At 39.6% G+C, this 11,111-nt stretch overlaps 1 long non-coding RNA gene across 2 annotated transcripts; it reads left to right on the forward strand.

The window, feature by feature from the left end:
* Positions 1 to 4,983: 4,983 nt before the first annotated feature.
* On the forward strand, positions 4,984 to 9,983 carry LOC142080061 (uncharacterized). 2 transcript variants are annotated; one of them, XR_012672853.1, is made up of 3 exons: positions 4,984 to 8,092; positions 8,569 to 8,634; positions 9,431 to 9,983. It is a non-coding gene; the product is annotated as an uncharacterized LOC142080061 (long non-coding RNA). The 2 variants fall into 2 exon arrangements; XR_012672852.1 differs by having other exon boundaries at positions 4,985 to 8,092; positions 9,335 to 9,983.
* The last annotated feature ends 1,128 nt before the right edge of the window (positions 9,984 to 11,111 follow it).

Raw genomic sequence — 11,111 nt, forward strand, 5'->3', positions numbered from 1 at the left:
TTTGTCGACAAATTTTGAATGAAACACAAGATTTTTTATTTTATTCATTGACTTTAATTCATTGACACCAATTTTTATTTTAGGGCATGCATAACCATTCACATATCTTCTTTTAAGATTCCTTTCCCAATGTAAACATATTCCAAAAACCTATACTGAAGATAACAAAGGAAATATATGTTAAACCATGTTATTTTTATCTAGTGATATACAGCATTCTTTGTGCAGGCACATATGATAACTCAAGTTTCCCACAAAGTGATTCCTGAAGGAACAAAAGCTGTTTATTTTGGCAAAAATTGAAATGTAGCCCTTGTGATTTTTGCACAGGATTGAAACAGTGAGGAGGAAGGGAGAGTTTCTAAGCAGCACTGCTTCTGAAGCACTGGAATTACACAAAACCAGCAATTTCAAAGCAAGAATCGATTCACCTCTTGTGCAGATGTGTCTGTGCAACTCTGGCCATATGGTGGAGGAGACTTTCCTCCCTCACCCAGTAATGTATCAGAAAACATAAAAATGTCTCCTATTTTTTGAACTAGACTCCTAAGTCAGTGCTTTGTTTTTAGGAGTGGTTCCTGTGCAGGTGCCTTTATTTCTTACGTCAGGAGATGTTTCTCAACATATTGGTTACCGCAAGAGACAAATCTGGTTTTTTTTCCCTTCCTTTTATATTGTACAAGGGGTAATGCAAAACTGTGTTTGATTAAAAGGAATAAATCTGAAAGAGAATTGAGCTTTCACATGAACATTTAATATCCTGGAAATCTATCACATGGAACAGTTTAATCATTCAGTTTAACCACAAGTTCTAGATGTCCTTTGCAGCATTCATCCCCAATTTGTGGCTTACAGACAAGCCCCCTTGAAATTTTTTTCACTCATATGCTTGACTCCATACATATTTCCTCAGCCTGATGAGGAGCACAAAATATGATACTGTTCAAGCACAGTCTGAATGTTAGAATGATTTATGGGAATATTTTTGTCAACTCAGAGGTGTGAAGAATTCTCACCTTCAACATTTCTGTGCTGGCAGTTCTACTGCACAGAAGCTTATAGCAGCAAAACATGTCCTTCATCAGAGATTCTTTTTTAATTTTGGAAATATTATCAAAAAACATCTGTTGCTACTAAAGGCTGTAGCTAGGAAGGAGTTGGCCGGATGTTCCGTCGGTACAGGAATACAGACTTCTCATCTACAGGTAGACTAACTCAAAGTCAAGTTCTGTTTTCACCACTTGATCCATAAGGCAATTAAAGTCTAATGGTACAAGATTCTACCCATAAATACTTCCAGTAAGTAGAAGAGCCTACTTATTGGTTGTAACAACAGCATATGTCAGAGCGAGTCAGTTAACATCTGGCAAGATCCAGATGAAGATCTGGGAGCACCTAGTTTGCACATGCTCTAATTCTTCTGGAAGTGTAAGGACAGCATTCTTTCTCTTGGTTCAAGGCAAAATCTGGGTATCTGAGACAATGGCAGGAAATGAGGCAAACACCTCATGTCTGAAAGTTTGGTAAACCTGGACACATTTTACTCACAAGCCTTTCCAGATCAAAAACAGGTTTTGAGTGTCCTCCCTGCTATTTTTTTCCAAAGCAGGCACTACTGTTGCAACTTGGTGGTTATCTGGCAGGATGTCCTGGAATTCTGTGGTTTCGTGACTGTCTGGAGAACTATTGTTGCAGGTTAAAGAGTTTTATTTAGCACTTTACATATCCAGAGGAGGAAGCTCAACTCTTTATCCTCTCTCCTTCCTCAGGCACCTATACTGAGTGGATTGTTTGCATACAGAAATGGTGCTATCTGGTACACTGTTGTCTCAGCTAACCCTGTTCGTAGGAGAAATTAAAGCAGCCCTTGTTTAAGATACCTATTTATTTTTATTACATATTTGCCTTTAGCTATAAATAACAGGCACAGGGTTGTATGGTTATCTTCAGTATGCGCTAGTAGTCGTGCCTAAGAAGCTTTTTCCAAAGCCTATTGGAGGCAATGGAATGAGTGGACCTGATTGACACCTTTCAGTGACAGAGAAGATGGGACATGTTTCATTTGCCAAAACATACATCCAAACTTCTCGCTGCCATTCACAATGAATTTTCTGTTAAGTTTCCTTAGTATTTTAAGAATGGTACTTGACATTGAAAACATAAGAGTAACTTGACCAGGTGTCCTGCAGTCCCAAAGGAGACTTCTCAAAAGACAGACTGATGTTTTGACATCTCTTCATATCATCCTCATCTCAGCCAATTGAGGACAATGTCTGCAGTTAAGGCACTAGTGGTGGACCGTAGCAGACAGGAGTCCTGGTGCCAAATTTCTTGAGTCTGCTCTGGAAAGGATCCTGGAATAAATCAGGGCCTGATCCTCAGGCTGCAGAGGATTCTTTGCTTCAATTCCTCATTCCTGAAACAGAAATTATGTTTTCTTAAATTAATGATCTGCTATGCAGCTAAACTAGTTAAAGTCTGTGAGAATTTCAGGTGGGATTCATCTCACCCAACTAAAGGCCTCTGGAGTTAGTCCTTTTTGTATTTGAGAGAGGCAGAGAGAGAATGAGAGAGTGAGAGAGAAATAGGTCATTTTACCTGCTTTGGTTATCTGTATTAGGATATGTTTAATTACACTCCTTAAGTAGCTATTTCCCTTATCTCTAATAAAGTGAGCTCACTGAGGTAAATGTAGACGTCTACAATGTAGACATTCATTTCTGCAGATGCCACATGGAATTGGAAACTAGGAACTCCCCTTTCTCCCTTTTAGTAATACAAGAAATGTATTACTGCAGAAACCTTAAAGACATTTGGAGTATGCTATTATGTGTCCTCTTAGTCTTCTCTTGTTCTAAATGAAAAGAAAATTTCAATTGTTCTTTCTGGGTCGTTGGGTAGAAGGTAGATATGCTGCAGGTGGGTATTGTACCTTCTTTAGACAATGACAAGTTATTTGTCCCATTCTAAGCAGCTCAATCTGGAGCTTTTTTGTGGTCAATGGGGAAGAGGAGAAAATAGTCCAAAACTAGTAGGATGAAGCATAGGCTTGAAAAAGCATCAGGCCATAAAGGGAGTCATGATGAGAAGTTTTTGACCAAATGCTTAACATTTACTCGGTTTTCTGTGATAATGTGGGAGGCAGTCAACATGAACCAACTCTACAAGGGAAAATCTGGATATATTAATTGCAGGATGACTGTTAACTATAAAAGTGAAGAGAATTTATTTGAAATTCTGTTTACAGCTCTAGTTATTTGTCATTAAGTGAGCTGAAATTAAGTTCTAAAAGAAGAGATATTAACATACTCAGGAAAACAGTCAGTCTGCAATGTCAGAGAAAACCAAAGAGCCCACTTGATTAGAAAAAGCAAAAGCTGAAAGGGAATATGATTGCTCTCTACAAATATCAGAAGGGTTAAAAATAATGTAAGAACTGCTTGAGCTACCAGATATTTTTATCACAGGAAGAGGATATATACACTGTATAAATAAATTTAGTGAAGAAATCAGTTTCTAAGCATTAAAACTGGAAAGGTCAGCAGTAGCCTTCCAATTGAATGAAGAAGGACATAAAAACTTTACAAATAGAGGGCAAACATTTATGGAAGGGATTATGTGATAAGCTACCTACAATTCCAGGAAAAGTCCTCAATGACCTAAAAATTCCCTGTGTTCCTAAAGAGACAAATGCTGGGTGATTGAGGAGGTAAAAAATGTCAGTCACAATAAATAACGTGTTGGAAGGAGCCATAGTGCTTCTTCCACAGATTGTAGCAGCTGAGTGTTCACGAGGAAATCAGCTTATAAATGGGAAAAGAGAGAGGAGAGAATGGGAAAAAAAAGGCAATGTATAAAGAACCAGGAGGGAAAATTGAAATGACAGCAAGCAGTAGAATGTGAAGGCAGGGACGCAAACCATGAGATAAGGGAGAGGCCATCCAAAAATGTACAAAGTTTGCTGGACAGGCAAAAAATCACCAGAAATATGAATGACCATCCAAGCTTAGTATTTAATAACGGGCAGCAAGGGCACTGAGGGCACTCATAGGCTTTAATGGCCCTGACCAGTCTCCCTTGAAGCCTCTCCCACCACCTTCCCATGGCCCCAGGAGCCCCATTTTGGCTCAGCCTGTCTCATCTCAGTGTACCTGTCTCTAATCCTGTTTTTTTGCCCTGCCTCCTGGATGGGTCTTGGACCATCCTTTATGTAATCAATAAACATAAGGATGGGTGCTTTTGAAACACAACAGTCCAGACCATTTTGACATAATATTGACCATAATATATCATAAACCAAGCTTAAATCTTGGAGCTTAGATTATTCCAGTAGCCTCACACTAACTGTTATTGCAGATCTGGCTAGACAAAACAGTTGAACAAACCAGCAGAAAAGATTTTTATCCAGCCCTATATGAGTTATTTAATGCTGGTCAACGAAGCTGGTGAAGGGCCTGGAGCACAAGTCTTATGAGGAGCGGCTGAGTGAACTGGGGTTGTTTAGTCTGGAGAAGAGGAGTTTGAGGGGATACCTCATTGCGCTCTACAACTACCTGAAAGGAGGGTGTGGGTCTCTTCTGCCAAGTAACAAGCGATAGGACAAGAGGAAATGGCCTCAAGTTGCACCAAGGGAGGTTTAGATTGGACATTAGGAGAAATTTCTTTACTGAAAGAGTGGTCAGGCCTTGGAACAGGCTGCCCCGGGAAGTGGTTGAGTCACCGACCCTGGAGGTATTTAAAAGACATGTAGATGAGGCGCTTAGGGACATGGTGTAGTGGGCACGGTGGTGTTGAGTTGACGGTTGGACTCGATGATATTAGAGGTCTTTTCCAACCTTAATGATTCTATGATTCTATGATTCTATATGTTTTCGATGTACTTGGAAAGTGTCTAAGAAGAATGTAGCATCTAATGAGCTATGGCATGAAAACTTGCGCCTTTCACAGGTTGGTATGAATGCTTCAGAGACTACACTTTTCCACTGAAATTATTTTTTCTTATATGCCCATATTTATTTGCTCTCAATTCACTGTAGGACCTCCAGTGTTGGATTGTCCCGGAAGGGGTGTGGTATTTTAGATAGTAAGTTGGGTTGCAGTTGCTCATTGAATTTGTGCTTGGCCCATTGCAAGGAAATAATAAATTCATCTTGTCAGTTCAATAGCACAGGACTACTTCTGGGTATTCAGTGATTTAGTACCTACTTCCTGGTAACTAAAAAACAGTCATGTAAATTAATTAAGGTCACAAATCATGTCTTCCGTTTGGTCAGCATTAAAGCTACAAACAAAGAAGTCCCTACTTGCCTAGTATTCAGACAACTGAAGGAGGTGTTAGTTGTACATAGGAAAAACAAACAATATGGGAGTTTCTTGTAGGAATTTTTTATGCATTTGTTGTTCTACCTACATTTGCAACTTGTGCCAAGGTCGTAGTGATTAGAACTTGTGGATCAGTGTTAACACGTGTACAAAATGCACAGTTTATGTTGGGTTTTAACTTGTGGTGTGGCTCAGAGTTTACAGCACTCATTGAGTCATCAAAATCAGGTATTTACTATCTCTCTGTCTTGACAAATCCTCATGTAGGTCAGACCAATTATTTCATGCATTGCCACTAAACAGTATCTTGCTGCTGTGCCACTGAGAACATTACAGCTCGGCCTCTGAGAGGCTGATGTTTATATAAAAGATGAAAGTGCCACACTTAGCAGGAGGTCTTCTGGGATCAGCTCCCTGGAGCCCGTTTCCTACATTCTCAGTCTAAAGACACCCTATCCTATCTGGCTGCTATGGGTGGATTGTTGTACGAAAGTAGCACTAGGAGCTATATTAGCTAGGGAAATTAAAGCTAACACATCTTTTCATTGAGGAATGTTCCCTAACCACCCGCTTTGACTCTTCATGCATGCATTGCAATCATTGCGGCAAACTTCGCATTATGTAGCTCACTTAAGATTTCTGTAGCATTTGTGTACTCTGCAAGATTTAGTGGAGAGAGAAGTACTTAACCTTCTCAATAGGAGGGCACGATGAAGTGGAAGAGATGGGAACAGGTCCTCTTGCTGAAACAGAAAGCATGCCAATTTTCCTGTAGTCATCACTCCGGTGATGTGGCTTTTCCTTACAGCAAATGGAGCACACAGGACCTTTGCAGGAATAGCACAGCATTGTACCGAGCAAAACTGTAACCACAAAAGACCATCAGGGGCAAAAAAAAGAGGGTTTATAAAGCTGAAAGGGGTTTATCTAGTTTTCAGCAAACAGGGAAATGGAAATCACAAACAACATTTACAGATAATGGAATAGACACCTTAAAACTCAGAAACACAGAAAATTGGTAAAAAACTTGATATGAAGAACAAAAGTTCCTGGGCCACAAGACAGGGATTGTAATGCAACTTGTCACCGACAAGGCAAACAGATGAATGCACTTACCATTGCAGTTGCATTACCTAATGTCATAGCTCTCTAGAGCCACTGTTTCTCAAAAGCACTTTTTTTCTTCCATTATTCCTCACAGGGAAACAGATCCCCACCCATGCGCAAACTGAGGCACCTAAGCTGCTCATTTAAATTATTAAAGTGGTATATGTGATCTTTGCATAAGCCCAGAAAAATATCTTATATATGTCTAGAAAATACTTTCTACAATGTGGCATTTGGAAGCAAGGGAAGCAAGGGGGGGAAAAAAGCCACTATGTAAATGAAACTGTTAGGGAAGAAAAGAATTGGTAGAGAAAATTCATCTTACTTGCTGGGAAGGGTAAAATTAATAAGGGAAATCAGCATGTTACAGAATCTGTGCAGACTCACAGATGACCAGGACTTTTACCCAGAGCTGAAAGTCCACTTAAATTTTATCTCAACTGATAGATGAACATAGAAGAGGTTGCTAGAAACTGTTTTGAAGAGTCCTTTGTGCATAATGTGATCTTCAAGTACAAGATAATTCAGAAGAATACATAACTTCCTTGACACTGGAAAACAACCCTCCAAATTCCATGCTGCCAATAACTCTATAGCTAGCATAGCTAAGAAATACTGTAAACAGCACTGAAAAATAATTATTTTTAGGTGCATCTTTCCAGTTTTCTTTTTTAACAGCATCTCCCCTGCTGAGCTTCTACCAAAGCCTTTGCATTGATAAAATCAAACTTTCTGTTTCCATTTAAATCTTGTCCTATGTTTTGGGAAATTTTTGTTTTGATGAACATGAATATAACACATTGAAGGCAACAAATCTAAATCTAGTGACATTGTAGAGTTTCTGCAACTCAAGAAAACTTGGATATCACTCAGATTGACATGTGCTTGCATTTGCTGATGCCAGTAAGGGAAGCTCTATCATGAAAGGTCAATGAGGAACAAAAGACAACTCCTCAATTTCCCTGACAAATGCCCTTTCCTCGTGTTTTTCAGCAAGATGCAAAGAATATAGTGAACACAAATACAGGTGTATTCACAGTTCCAGACTGGATTTTGAAACCTTGAGACAGTCCTCAGTAAGGAAAGACAACTGAGATGATACATTGCCATGTCTGAATTCATCTCCTTGTGTTTTTTCTGAAGCTTAATACCTGCTTGCCTTTAGAGCAAGACTTAAGTAAGGGACTTCACACTGGCAGGAACAACATCTCTGTAAGAGCTATCTCAAGTGCCCAGACATGATCAAGCACAGAGGACTGATGGGGAGCACGAGAAACATGTTAACACAAGAAAGGACAATAGACACACGTGATTTGTCATTAACATCTTCTGCAAGTAGCATCCAAGACTTAAAACATTCATCTCATTTATACTATTTCTTATTGCTGTCTCAGGATAATAGGTAAAACTTTAAGGTGTATGTAAAGCATCTATCTTCCCTGTGGTAGTTCCTTTTTTATCACAAGAGCAGTACAAACTGGCCCTTGTTTAAGGGAGAACGAACCCCGTTATCTCTTGTAAACAGCTTTCCTGCAGCTTTGGGATACACCTCAACCAAAAGCTTCTGCTGCTGCATTTTATTCCTTCTTTGCAACACTCACGCAATAAAAGCAGAACATGAAACAGTGAAGTCTTTAAACCCACCATGCTTCTCCTCGACGAGGTAGGTTTTAGCCAAACACAGCTTAACTGGATGTAATTCTCTGGCCTATTTAGAGGGGAGAGTAATTCCTTCTAGTCTTAACCTCTATCAGTTCGTTGTGTACTGGAGAGAGGGAAAGCATTGTATAGTAATCAAGCAAGGTCTTCCATAGAGAAGAGAGTCTGTATGATTTCAAATGGAAAAACAAAACACAGTTACTTCAGCAAGACACCCTGCAATAACGAGGTAAAATAAACCATCATCTGTCTATTAAGCTGTGATTGCTATTTGTCCATTGTGTTTCCTTCCTCTTCTGATGGATGTCTTAGTGTTCCCTGTAATAAATTTTTAGCGGTGCATTAGTGACCTTATTTTCCCTGCATTTGTAAGAAATCAAGTAAGAGGCTGGTGAGGTTGATATGGATCCAGTCAAGACAATCTTATTGTTGCTATCCAAAGAGTCAGAAAACACACTTATTGTCACTTCCCTCTTCAAGGTGAAGGAGGCTATTTAAGGACTTCACGGACAAACTGCATTTATTTGGCTGAGCTTTCAACTTGAGGTGAGGTGTCTGCTGACTCAAAGCGTTAAAGTAAATGTTTAATGAAAAAACTCTTCTACCGTGACACCACAGAAATGGGATAAATGTCAATTTTCTCAAAAAAACTTATTCAGCTCAAAGTTCAGGAGATCTAAGAAATATTTCTGTCACACTGTGCAGGCAAGCTGCACCTTATCCTACCTTTCTGGTCTCTGTAGCTATGTCCACAATAAGAGCACACACCAAGAAGTAGCTTAAAGATTGGCGTGCACCCAAGCCATGCTCATCCAATCCAACCCACATCCACCCAATCCACATCTTTGGCTGAGGGATACTCATGGCTCAGACTTCAGTGAACTGAACTCAGAGTTTTAAATAACATCAGCCTTTTCAGCAGACCACATCAGTTCTCTTCTAGGAAGCATCTTGAAGCTGATTTGAGCCTGTATCAGTCAACAAACATGACCAAAAGGGCATTGAGTGCCAGGTCCTGGCATTCACCTGACCTATTTAGCCTATTTTAGGTATCTTCTTTTAAGATGAAAACAATTGCTCTTGGAAGTTTCTAGTTCTTTCTTCTTACTTAAAAGGGAAGCACTACTGCTTATATCAGATACAGAAATGTATAGCATATGTCTGGTCAGGTGAATGCCACTCCTAATGATGCTTGAGGGTATTCTGTAAGAAGATTATTAAATGCAGCTTCTTTCTCATTCTTTAGGTAAGGATACTGCTCAAAATACCCCTTTATCACTTACTTTTATTTGTCTGGAAGCTTGAAAGTCTGCCATAACTTTTCACCTTTATTTACAAAAAGGCAATGATACCTCACCAACACCATATTTTTCCATCAGATGGAAAGGTAGGATGAAAAACCCAACGGCCATTTAAAAGACAGATACCCAAAGTTAGTTAGTAGATCCAGGTGTGCAACAATAATTATCAAAGAACATCCTCACTTCTTCCATTGTATTTATAGCCATCATGATGGGACTGAAGCTAATAAGGAGACACAAGGGCATTTCCTAGACACTAAAGGCCGACAGCTCACAATGTGTGCATTTTTGATTGCCCTATGCAGCAGCTGGATGGAGATGTAAAAACTGCTGTACTTTGAAATGAGATGTTGCAGGTGGCTGTTCCCCATCACCTGGCAAGCTTGTGTCAGAAACAAGATAATCAGGGAAAAAGATGGGAATGACAGACAGTCATTGACATGGCAGTTGCTTTAGCTGGAAAATATATCAGGCCAAAATGCAGGACTTAGTGACTTTCTCCTATGCACAAAGTTTCCACTGTGATGTAGGGCTGCAGGATCAAGACTTTGTTTTCATGATTTAACAGGAGAAACATTTTGTACTCTCCACAGATGGTATGATCAAGGGTCCACAGCCATTTGTAGAAGTTTTTCTATTTAACAGGGAACTTCATTCATACACAATTTACCTAAAAGCGTGGGAATAACCTCTTTTCCTTTACAGAAATGAAGCTGTTTCTGTTTTGAGCTGTATATACAGAGGACAGTGTTTATGGATCACTGTCAGTACCTAATGCTTCCCGTGATTTCATTTCATTCTTTTCTTTGAGAAGCCCACCCAGTGCGTAGCAGATCTGGCAGACAGGAGAGTCTGCATGCTGCAAACGTGCCTTTTCCCTGTCCTGTGAAATTCTCATCAGGTTTGGATGAGCTACAAGGAGTTTAAAACTGTCATTTTCAGTACTCGGGGTAGAGCAACATCTTGTCACAGTCACAAAGAGCAATCCAAGCTTTTGCAGAGGAAAGCTGAAACTGTTCTCCCTGCCATTGCTGCTTCAGACTCGGAGTACTGCTATTTATCCATCTTCCCTTGGAGAGGCTTGAGGAGAATATCTAAAAGACCTGCCATTTCCTGAAGCACTCGTGATACAAGGCAAAGCCCAAAGTGCAAAAAGCGAGGCAGTGAGTCAGGCCAAAATGGGTTTTCCCAAAAAGTCCAGCTGGCAAAGTAGCCCAACTCCACCCTCTGAATAAAGTATCTTCTTCCTCCTGGCAGCTAGTGTCAGTCCTTTCTGCTTAAAGTTAGTAATATCTGAAGTTATATGTTGACAGATTAAGTCTCATTAATGGGTGAGAGAGAAATATTTCATTTATTTAGAAGACGAAATATTGGAGTACATAAGTATTGGAATATAATTTCTTCAGAGTCCCTATTCGCATGTAAATCACCTGTACATATATAGGGGCCATTTATCTGTGGCTGCTGGACATCAGTTCACCTCACCAGGAAAACAGCTAAGTTGTTCTTTCTGGTCAAAGAAAGAGGAGAAAAATAAAGCAGGGGGGGAGGAAAGCTAGGCATTGGGCAGTCTGCTAAGAAGGCAATTGCTAAATTCTTAATTCTTAAGTAATTCTTAAGTAATTCTTAAGTAATATATATATTTAAGACACTTAAGTATACATAATACTCAAGAATTCTTAAGTAATTCTTAAGGACCGCGTATTCCAGTTACACTGGTAC

The sequence above is a fragment of the Calonectris borealis genome, chromosome 3, assembly GCF_964195595.1.
Source record: "Calonectris borealis chromosome 3, bCalBor7.hap1.2, whole genome shotgun sequence".
NCBI lineage: Eukaryota > Metazoa > Chordata > Aves > Procellariiformes > Procellariidae > Calonectris > Calonectris borealis.